This window comes from Haemaphysalis longicornis, unplaced genomic scaffold (assembly GCF_048455015.1).
Source record: "Haemaphysalis longicornis isolate Haplotype H1 unplaced genomic scaffold, Haemaphysalis longicornis Haplotype H1 scaffold_11, whole genome shotgun sequence".
NCBI lineage: Eukaryota > Metazoa > Arthropoda > Arachnida > Ixodida > Ixodidae > Haemaphysalis > Haemaphysalis longicornis.
Genome location: NW_027526214.1, coordinates 68,876,735 through 68,888,710, shown reverse-complemented (window position 1 = coordinate 68,888,710; position 11,976 = coordinate 68,876,735).

Genomic DNA, 11,976 nt, shown 5'->3' with positions numbered 1-11,976 from the left:
CCACTGGTTGAGAAAACGAGAAACAAAGAAACAGCCAATGTGAATAGATCACTGCCCGCAAAACAGGACCCAACCGATACCAGATGTCCGCCAAAAAAGCGATCCGACGCACATGTCCCGAGACGCCTGGACGAGCACTGGCAAGTCATCCAGGACAGACGGCGGTAAAGACAAGTCCCTTGCCCTGGACTGACTCCAGAAACTGCAGGTACAACCGACAAACCAAGCATCGATGGAAGCGAAAGAATGGTGTACAACAGGGAAGCTACAACGTGCAGGACATCGCTTTGTATCAGGGACTGCTTAACAAAGTTGAACTTCCGCTTGTTGAATGCGACAAAGGCAGTAACGGTGAACGACCGCCGAAAACTGTTTAATTTCAGCATCCCCCCAAAATAGAAAATTAGAGAAAGATGAAGGGGCTATTTGGAGTTGCCTCCAATATCACCAATATTGTGCTGTTCCACCCGCCATTGAAGAGAGCCCTCATGTCCCTCGGTTCCCCCCTCGGTTTTTTCTACACCCGCCAATCAGGAAAAACGTTTTATGGCGAAATATGTGGAAACGTGAGCACACGTAAAAACCTAAGCCATGTTGTTTATTTTCAGGTTAAACACTTTCAATTCTAGGCTAAACTGCTCGCTAGGGCGACGATCCTGTACCCTAAAAGAGAGCTCCAGTACGAACGCTACTCTGTTTTTGTCTCCGTCACGGTTTTTGGCATGACAGTGCCGTGACCGTGAAGGTGACTGCTGTGTGAATGAGGGCTTAGACAACCATGCTGACATGAAGGTCAAGGTGTCCATCAAGATTCAAGATTCTTTTATTATAAGCTTAGAAGGATTGAAAGAAAACCTGTTTTTGTTTTAGCGAGCACACGTGTAACATTTCAGGCATACAGCGGTATTAAAACGCCACCAAAGGTTTAGCGATGATGCTGCGTCTGCACTGTCTTCGTCGCGGTACCCACGCGGTACGATTGATGCATAAGTGGTGAATATTCTTTTTTTTGCGCACGGAGGTATACTCGGTAGTAGCTACGCTCCTTCTCACTTTGAACAATGTTACAGAGCGCGTACCTACAGTCTCGATTCCATAAAAGCAGGTTTATTGTGCCTCTCTATGAAAAAACTACATACAATACTGTAGAACACCACAGTTACTGACACCTCAAACTAGCTATTGGCTCAGCGGTGTTTTTTCATGTTTAATTTTAGATGCGGGTACAAACTCATCTCATTTGTTACTTGCGAACTTACGTCATATACAAATGTAAGTGCATATTCAGTTCAAGTTCAATAAACAAACTACGATACTACCACCAACCGTACAATTTTCCCATTATTATCTAGGCGACAATAAAAATCCTTCAGTGTCACTAACATCACCGTGCTGCGAAACCACAGAACGCAACACCCTAGATTCCGGGGATTTAAGGTGAGAAAGAAGAGAAAGAGAGTCTTAGCCCTATCACAGCGATGAGTGGGTTTCCTGTGGGGGAGATGTGCCAGCTAAGCAAGTCGCTTTGGGGCATCAGGTAGAGGTAAATTAGGATTGACTGGTGACTCATAGTAAGCACGAAGACGTTCTTGAAGGGGGATAAATCCGGTTTGACGTACTTGCCAAGAAGACCCGCTGCAGTCGCTGGAACAGGTGTTTCTGAGGCCGCAGTTCCTGGATAAGCACTGGGCTGCGGAACCACCAGCGCACGAGTCGGCAGTTTTAGGCCGAGACCCCGTAGCTCCATGTTCACAACGTCTCGAAAATCGTCGTGTTGCTGATTTGTAGTGAGTCGTCAGAGACCGCGCGTGCGGCACTCACTAGGCAAGAAATTTGGAAGGGCGCAATAGAATCGCATCGCAACGCAATAAATTTAGTTGTGTGTAAAAAGTCTAAGTTTATACTCACTAGTGTTCGTCTTTGTGAATGTTTGCGCAATAGAATGAAGTCCGCTGTTGCTATTTACAAAACCTTTCCTTACAACAACACCTTGACGTCCACAAGGTGGCACTACACTTCATGACGCACCCCCATGAGCAAACAAACACATTCATTTACGAGGGCTCTGTGGAGGTCCAAGAGTAAACAGGCCGTGTTGGGATGACTACTGCATGCGAGTGAGAGAGGTTCAAAACAAAGCTTGACGTATGTTTCGTCGTTGTCCGACCCCTCACAACGTGATGTTGTTTGAACACGCAAGTTCAAATGCAAAGCCCATGTGCCTTGCGACAAAAAGGGTTGTTAGAGGACTTTTTTAACTTCAGTAAAGTTAAGAGTGCGCACAAAGTAATGACAGGGTTACGCAAACATAAAGTACTGCAGACACATTGCCTGCCCTTGGTTAGTCTATAGCCGTTGCAGCTCAAAGACAGTCAAAAACGGTTGTACATCACTTCGAACAGTATCCATTTCGGCGCACCACGTAAACCTTTATGAACGGCAAGATATTCATTGCAAATTCTAGGTAACCTCAATAGGCTGCAACCACAATATAAAGCAACTCAATATAAACTAATAATAAGTAATCTCAATAGAAACCAACTCCAAGCCCAGAATATTTGATTCCCTACCAAGTGTATACATTTCTGGAAACGCAGAACCGCATCCAAAACGACCGGCACTCGGCCCAATATTCCGCGCTGGTCTGCTCTCAGCACATACCCTTAAGTCCCTCTCAGCGGTTGCGGTAACACATGCGCTGCTATTCCTGCGGCCGTGGATAATCCTGACTTCTGTCGAGTCTTCGTCAAAATTCACCGAATTGGGCGAACCTATCTGAGGTTTCGTAAGTTCAAGGCGATTCGTAATTTTCCATGCCGTGCCTCACCCAGGAAAAAAAGCGCGGCGAATATATCATCGCCCATCTCGACGCAGCTAAGCGATGGAGCTCGCAAGTCCTCCGGCTAAGCACAGTTGCCTGCATTTACACACTGAAATATTCGCGGTGTTTTCCTTTGGAAAAACTTTAAAGTACGCAAATTAAAATACTTTGGTAGGAAGAGGTTGATGAGCGCACGCCGTCGGAGTTTCTGCGCAACATAGGTGCTCTCCTGGGCAATATTCAGGTTATCCACAGCACACTTCGAACCCTGTGGCATCAGCGCCTACCGTCATACAAACAAGCCGTCGTCCAGGTTCAGTAGGCTTTACCGTTATACCAACTCGACACGATGATGAATCGTGTAGCCGAAGTCTCGCCGCGATCTCCTCCACTCACTGTCTACGGTTTTTGTTGCGAAAGAGAATGAGGACTCAAGACATTCGTATTTGCAAAACGGCTACCACCAGACAGCCACGTGAGCCGCCCTCGTGGAGCAAGCTCCTGCTGGCTGCGCTGGTGGCGCACTTTATTCTCTTTATTTTCTACACACTCACGCGACACCAAGGATGCTCCCCTTGGCTTGCTCAGGGAAGTTGCTAGAAGGCAGGCAGCGAATGGTCCTTAAAAACACGAGCAGCTTGCCGTTACCTTGGCTGTCTGCTGCGGTGCCGCTTTGTGAGCGGATCGAAGCAGCAGGTGGTAGTCGCGCTTCGCGCGGTTCCAAAGAGGTAACTCCTGGACGGCTTGACGGTGCTGTGCTCGTATGCTTAGATCGCTGCCAGTCAACAAATATTATAGAAGGCGGACTTTCTACTGGATACACGTGTTCCTTTTGCCTAGCCAGGAGTGCGCTTGGGCCAGCGGACATGGCTCCCCTCTTTGACATAGGCTTTTCAGACAGAAACGTGGTGATAGTGCCCTCCCTCACACCGATGCTGTCTTAGGTCACCTCTCTCCATAACAGAAATATTTTTCACCTTTGGGAAGGACGGAAGATTGGCGACTTCACTTTCTGGCTCTTCATTGTGGGGCGACACTTAATCCCGGTGGTATTTTTTTGCAATCATCAAGTTCAAACTGTTACACGATGGTGTTATTGAACGTAAATTTTTCCGTAGTTTAACGATTTCCAATTGTTTCTAGGCGGCACTTCTACAAGGAAACGATTGCGGTGGCGTCCTAGAAGGGCGATTCCCCAAAGGGATAGAAAGGGCGCGCTCAAGCGAGCGGTCGAAGGGCTTGGGCTGTCACACTGAGTACCTTGAACGGTCCATCCCTGAGCTGTTTCCCTGGCTGTGAGATTGGCAGAAACTCTCGACACTTGCCCTTTTGCCACTTCCCAATAGGTGTCTGAACAGATCAACACGCTGATTATGGTTCTGTCGATACGTTGGCGCAAGTGGGGCATCCGCCACAACTTCACCCTGATGGGTCATCGCACGGACGATTTTTTTGCTGATGGGCGGGCTTGTGACAGTGCAGAATTTAAGGACTTCCAGGTCCTCGATTGTGATGTTCCGGCCATCGTGCTGGCTTTTAGGTGTCAAGGAGGCCTTGTTTCACATAACCGGTGCTCTCGGCGAGTGTTTCTGAACGTAGCGAGCGTTAGACTTTTGACGATGGTGACGGGACAAGCGAGTGCTCGGGATACATCGCGTCGAATGAAGGTGCGCTGGGTACCAGAATCCAACAAAAACCGAACGAGGAGCTGGTGGCTAGCACAGACGCCCTTTGCACGGCCTCTCTGTAGACGTACTGGCGTGGGTCCTGCTCCACTGGTTGAAGCGGATGTCATGGCATTGGCGCTGTCGAGTGTCACCCTGTCGGTGCGACTGTGATGTAATCTGCTGTCACGCTCGAACCGTCCCGACGGGATCTGGCTGTTGCAAAGCGACGTGATGTGCCGACATGAACAGTGGTTGCAGACTAGACGGTTCACTGACCTGGACTGCAAAATGGTTGCCCTCGCCGCATCTTAAGCAGCAATTGCTTGACCGCAGACGTCCCCTCTTCTTCTCGGGCGATATTGGTGCTCTACAAAACGTGATGGCATGGCCCCGAGCGTGGCAAACCTAACACTCCTGTACCTCCGAAGACGGAGATTGGGTACCGATAGCACTAGTGTTTGGTGCATTGACGCGCGGAGGCGATCACGTCTCGCCCCCGTGTCCGCTTCGAGTGCCCAGAACCGAACTATCGCACGCGCTCCTTTCGCGTTTCCACCTACACGCGGACAAAATCCAGGATCACTTAGATTTTTTTAGACCTGGCGGAAGGTTACATGGAGACTTCTGATCCGTGAAGCTGCGCCTGCTTCAGCCTTTTCCGGTACAAGAGGCCCAGCTCGTGCGGCGAATTGCGTAGCAGCACGCGATGGAGCACGACAGAGTACTGGTGCGGGGAGACGCCCAGGCCTACAATGCGTTATTGCGAAACGTGGCCGTGTCGTAGAGGACCCGAAATTTGTTGATGTCGGGCAAATTCTGCACCGGCTCTAAGACGAGCAATTGGTCCAGGTTGTCGTCCACGAGAAGGTCTCTCCACCTTAATTGGTTGGTAGTGATTTTGACGGTGAACTCCTAAAATTAGTCGGCCAGCCTGAAGCCCTTGATCGCTTCTATGACGGGTCCGGTCAAGTACGCAAGCAGGTACCTAAACCTCTAGATGCCCGGCAAAGCGGCGTTTGAGTGGAAGCTGTAATCGAACTGTTCCCAGAACCCTTTCCAGTCACGTCGGTCGCCCGAGAACGTCGGTATGTGCAGCATCGGGAGTGCTGTGAAGCGAGTTTCCTGCATTATCTGAGGGATGCGCGGTGAAGGCTGGAAAGGTTCACCCCCGCAAGGCTCGTCAGAGTCAGCTGTAGCTGCGCTGGTTGAAGGGGCCGGGATGGTGATGGAGCGCACGTGCGTGTGAAGGAGGCAGTGGCGCTCATCGAAGTCAATCGCATCCAAAACGTCGGTGTCAAATTCTTCTTCCGTGAGCGTCGCTTGAACCTGGCTGTCCAGCTCCTGAAACGCTCGCTGCTTGTCAAGAAATATGTTCACAAGGTTCTTAAATTCGAGAGCCCGTGCCGCCGGGTTCTGCATCAGCGCGTGAAGTGCCGTCATCGTCTTTGTGACGGTGGTGCGTAGAACTATCCGGACGCGACGAAGCGATTCCATGGCGCGAGTTGGCTGGACTGGACTACTGGGGGTTTTGGCACAAGATATGCGTGTAGCGATAGGTAACGAGGAGACTAGGCGTCAGTCTATCCACGATGGCTACGACCGACTGCCGCGTGAGCCGTGCTCGTGGAGTAAGCTCCCGTTGGCTGCACTGGTGGCGCGCTTCCTTCTATTTACTTTCAACAGTGCTTACGACCCATAGCTCAAAACGCAGCTCATGCTTCGTACGGCCGTAAACAGACCACTGCTTAAATCGGTTCAGAGGTACCTGGAGCAAGGCCACGTCGTATCCCCGCAACAACTGTCAAAGTCCAGAAAGAAACGCTGGCTCATCGCATCAAACTCACAAGGGGCGCTGTTAGTAGAATCATCGCTTCAGCAAGAAAGCCCAACCCACCCTCTTCAGCTATGCGGAAGAAGAAGAGAAGGCCGTCCGTAGAGAAGGCCGCGAGCTGCCAACCTGGAGGCCTTTGTACTGCTGTCCCCGATAAAATCACGAAACTGGGTTTAATGGTCAAATGTTGTTCGAACAACTTCTCCTTCGCCGAGTGTTCGTGCATCACAAATGTCTTTGCGGGTTCGTCAAGCTCAGCACGGTGAATCACCTTAGCACCATGACCTACAGTTCACTCCGCCTTAAAATACAGCCGGAGAAGAAAGGTGTGACGACGTCTTTTGCGGTAACCCTTTCGAGACGCCATACAGCAGGCCACTGAGTGGCTGCATCAAGGGCTGTGAGGCATTAGCGGGAAGGTCTGACTGGTAAAAGAGGGTAAAAAATGCCGAAGTGGACGTGCGGAAATGTTTTGCAAAGCCGTTTCACGTACACAAACACTTTGGGCATGGCCTAATGGCTCATTTGAAGGTGTGTGGAGACGTAGAGCAAAGCTCGAGACAGCCTCGAGCCAGGATCAGTCAGGCTCGCACATGATGTTGTCGCCGTGAAGTGTCGGTGAAGCTCTAGCCTCCCGTTTTCCCAAACGTTAATGCACTCAACTTTACACAACATCAACACGTCCACTGCCTCTACAAACGAGGCATTCTGCCACTCCCAGCAAAATTTTATGCAACCATTGTATATATTTCAACGTTTTCTTGCATTTATTTCTGAGGTTATAGCTTTGTGGCCTATTGAGGTCACTTTTTGTGAAGCTACATACCAATAGCATACCAATATTAGCAATAATAAATATCACGTAAAATTTTTTGCAACATTTATTTCATTGGCAAAACCATTCCATGCATCTTAGTTTTCACGCTTTCATTCTAGCGTATGCTAAAAATTAGAACGGGCCCCATGATGAGATTGCGCCAAGCTTGATGATGATGATTGTTGGAGTTTTTGGCGCAAGGCCCGCTGGGCAAACAGCGCCAAACAAAAGTATTTAAAAGAAAATTGTGGCTACTAAAGCCGGAAAAACAATAAAATAAATCAACGGCAATGGTGATGGCTGGGGTAAAGGGCCAGTTTTGATTATGAGTGATAGGAAATTAGGTTTAGAAACTTAACGTCTCACAGTTACTCAAACACATGTTTAATTTAAACCATGGCATCATCACCCGGAAACAGCGATGAATGTAGGGGAATATGTTGTCTGTAGAGTTCTCTAACCTTCATGTGTCGTGTTGTGTGAAGTGTCTTGCATGTGATCAGTATTTGCACTACGGATAGGGCCTCTCCGCACCTGTTGCACTAGGGTCTAGAACATCCCGTCAGCAGATACGAGTGCGTTGCATAGGTGTGCCTTATCCGCGCCTACCCAAGGTGACTTCCGTGTCAGTTGTGTGAGTCAGCTGTGTGCCATCCTAAGTGTGGCTGTATTACATGTTGTTTGTTGTCGGTCTGTTCATTTCCAATGGGTTAGCCATGTTCTGCGCAAGTGTTGTCTTATGTGTGGCTTGACGTCTGTATATGGTACGGTTGTTATGTCTACACTGTTCCTGAGTGCAGCAGCAGCGGCCCTCTCGTCTACCAACTCGTTGCCAACAATCCCGGCCTGTCGGGGGACCCAGCAGAGGAGAAACTGACGCTTCTGCGTATGTACCGATATGATGGTCTTGAATACAAGGTTAACTATGTGGTTTTTGGGGAGTGTATGCAATGATAGTGCGCTAACAACACTCCATGAATCTATGTAGGGGATAGACTTCGGAATTTGATTTTCAAGTATGTGTCGTACAATCAGTAAAATTGCATACGCCTCTGCTGAAAAAAATTGTTGTGTGCACGGTCATGGTTCGGGCTGCATTGAAATTCGGACCATGAGCAGCGCATGACATCATAGCGGAAAATTTAAAAGCGTCACTGTAAAATTCTGCAAGTGGGCATTTAAACTGTAGAGACAGAAAGTACTGCAGTATTGCAGATCGCGGTACTCGAATTTTGTCAAGTTTTATAAAAGAAAGAAAACAGGACACCGGGAAAACTTGCCAATGAGGTAAAATGTTTGAAAAGGATGACCTGTACACATCTAAAAACAAAGAGCTGAAATCCGAGGCTCGACCTCTCACTCTAAGTGAAAAACGCCGAGGAACGGATGGGCGATTTACACAGAGCACAGATGTGGATGTGTTGTTAAAGACAGGATGAAAAGGATGGTTATTCAGTGATGAAATTTTAAAAGCATAAAGTATGTTCATGTAGGTCCGTTGGTTCTCAAGGCTCCACTTGTTACACTCGACATAGAGACTCTCGAAGGGCTAGTGCGAAAAGCACCCGACGCAAGCCGTAGCCCCAAGTACAGCACTCGGTCATTCATTCGCAATGCTGTTTTAGTCAACCACACATATACCACACTGCCATAGTCTAAACGAGAACCAATCAAAGCAGTATAGAGGCGTAGTAGGAGTTCTTTGTCAGACCCGTATGATTGGTGGGACAGGACCTTAGGGATATTCCTTATTTTCAGACATTTATGCCGAATTTTCTTGATATGTGGGATGAATCTGAGTTTCTGGTCAAACACAAACTTATTAAAACGTGTGCTGCTTGTTCACAGGAAGCGACACGCCACTAAGAGTAATGTCTGGGTCCATATGAACCCCGCGCTTACTGGAGAACACAACGCAGAAGCTTTTTACAGGATTCAATTTAAAACCATTCTTGTCTGCACAGCCGGCAAGTTTCTTGACAACGAAGTGGACTTGACGTTAGCATATTGGCACATAGCATGATTTCAAAGATATCTGCACGTCATCTACATACATAAAATATAAGATTGTTGGTGACAGTGCCTTTACAAGAGAGTTCATCTTTCCTATGAAGAGAGTGCAACTCAACACTCCACCTTGTGGAACGCCATTTTAATGGACGTGAACTTTTGAGAGTGTACAGCCAACTCTTACTCGAAACGTTCTCTCTGACAAGTAACTAGGAATGGTTTTCAACATGTTTCACGAAACACCGAATGACTTGAGGTCACTAAGGATCCCATAACGCTAAGCAGTGTCGTAGGCCTTCTCGAGGTTGTAAACGACAGTTACACAGTAATGCTTATGCACGAAGGCATTTTTCATGTATGACTCAAGTGCTACCAGTTGATAGTTCAACGATCGCCCCACCCTGAAGCCTGCCTGGCAGCTCTTGAGAAGGCCGTTGTACTCAAGGAGTTACACGAGCCTGCGATTGATCATCTTCTCGAAGAGCTTGCACATGCACTTCGTGAAGGCTATAGGACGGTAGCTTGAGGGGGACGCGGGTCCTTTACTTGCTTGAAGAAAGCCACTACTATGGCCTCCGTCCAAGAGTGTGGGATGTGCCCCGAAAGCCCTATTTTAATATATAGATTTAGAAGTGCTTCAAGTGTGTATGCGTTTAGGTTTGTATCATTGCTAATGTAATGTTGTCCGGGTCTGGAGCTGAGGGTTTACACGTGCTCAAAGCAGACCTCAGCTCATGCAGTGAAAACTCAGAGTTATAACATGTTGAACTATTGTTATCTAGTAAAGGCTTGTTTTCGGCCGTTTGTTTGTGTTTTATGAAAGTGTTTGTGTAGTGTGCTGAACTGGACACGTGTTGGAAGTGTTGTGTGAGTGTGTCAGCCTGGTCTTCGAGTGTGCCCCGTGTTGTGCTGACCAGAGGCAGGCTGTGTGTTTGTTGTCCTTTGAATTTGCGCATTCTTGTCTATACTTTCGGTGTGTCTATGTAGGAGTTTATTGATGGTATGAAGGAATGCCAACTCTCACGTCTTGCCTCACGGCGCGCACGTTTTCCTAACACCTTGACCCATTTGAACAAAATGGGGGTAGCCGACGTGGGGTACCGACGAAGGATACCCCACGCCTTCTTCTGGGCCTCTCGCACCTGCCTACAGTCCTCATTCCACTACGGCCCCCGCTGGTTGCGCGGGGCACCAGAGTTGTTGGTAATAGACTTTTCGGCAGCGTCGAGGATGTGCGCCGTGAGCAGTTGGGTAGCTCATTTACGCGTAGGAGCACTATGGATGTGTGGTGCAGTTTAGATGAATCTGTAAATGTATTCCAGTTTGTTCTTGCTTCATTAAACCTATTCTGGGAAGATGGGCTGCTCGGACCTTTACCTATATATGTTAGTGAAGTAGGGAAGTGGTGACTACCGTATGGGTTCGTGCCCACGCCCAACTCAAGAAAGGAAAAAGAACTGCGGACCCAATTTCTAAGAGTAGGTGTGAATAAGTGTTGTGTCCTATAATATAGTATGTAGGCTGTTTCTGTTTTAAAGGCATGCTCCCGACGATGCTAAGAATTTCCCAATGAGGCGTCCTCGGCCATCCGTGCAAGCAGATCCCCAAAGAGAGTTATGTGTATTCAGGTCACCTACGAGAATGTATAGTTCGGGTAACTGATCAACCAGATCCTCAAAATCTGAGCTGGAGAGCTGGAAGTCAGGAGGCATGTACAGAGAACCAGTCTTGGGCAGTAACTAGTTACTAGGAACGCGTTATCGGTAACTAGTTACTTTTTTCAGTAATTTGTAACTGTAACTAGTTACTTTAAGGTAGAGGAACTTGTAACTGTAACACTGTTACTTTTTTGTAGAGTAACTGTAATGAGAAATATCGTTACAGTTACTTTATTTCTATAAAAAAATCATTCAACAAGCAGCACTCATTAACTTTTTCGGCCTTTCTTCTGCAGAACCTTCGTCTACTTCATCTACGCCAGCTCACTCCCTTCGCATGGGTGAAAAACATCTGGACTACAAATGTTCAGGCGTGGACGTGTGCCTGGGGTCTAACACGGTCTACTAAGGGCTCGAAGTTTCTAAGTCTAAGCTGCAGTATTTTTCTCAGTAGCGCGACATCGTTCTCACCCAGGCCATAAATAACGCAGCGAAACGCGTCTAAGCGCACGTGAATGCATATTGACGCGGCCAACGCGCAGCTGCACCATTTTCGCCACATTTGGGGCGCAGTAAAAAAGTGTTTGACACAAAGGCGAACAGGAAAACAAACACCCACAAACGCCGAACAATGCACTGAAACCTTTGCACTTTCCCAGAAGCCTGGAAAACTCCGGTCAGGGCGTCGCTTTCTCATTAGCGACGTGCAGCTCCGTTTGTGGGGTCATAAAACGCCGCGGGGAGTCTCTCGGCGTCCTCGCGCTCGTCCAGCCCTGTGCGCACTGTAGTGTTCGATTCACAAGTAGCAGTTGTTTCGACCATTGTGCTCTTTAAAGACGCCTGGCCCTATTTGTGACCACGCGTTTGGGACCCCTGGTCTAGTGGCTTCATCGAGCTGTCAACGGTACTCGAACGAGGTCGAGGAAGTAATAAATTTCTCGCCCCTCCACAGATACGACATCCCCAACGATGGTGGCCCCCGAGTGCTCTCACACAAGCCAGAATCTTGGCTGGAAGACGTCTGACCACACTGCCACTGCACGAAGAAATGTTCTTGGAAAGCCTCGCGACTTCGTTTCGAGGGCTGTGGCAGAAACGAAAACCGTAGCTACATCTGATTCTGAACGTTGGGTGCAAGGAATACTTGGGCGAGCTTCGTTCGGCCTACGCCT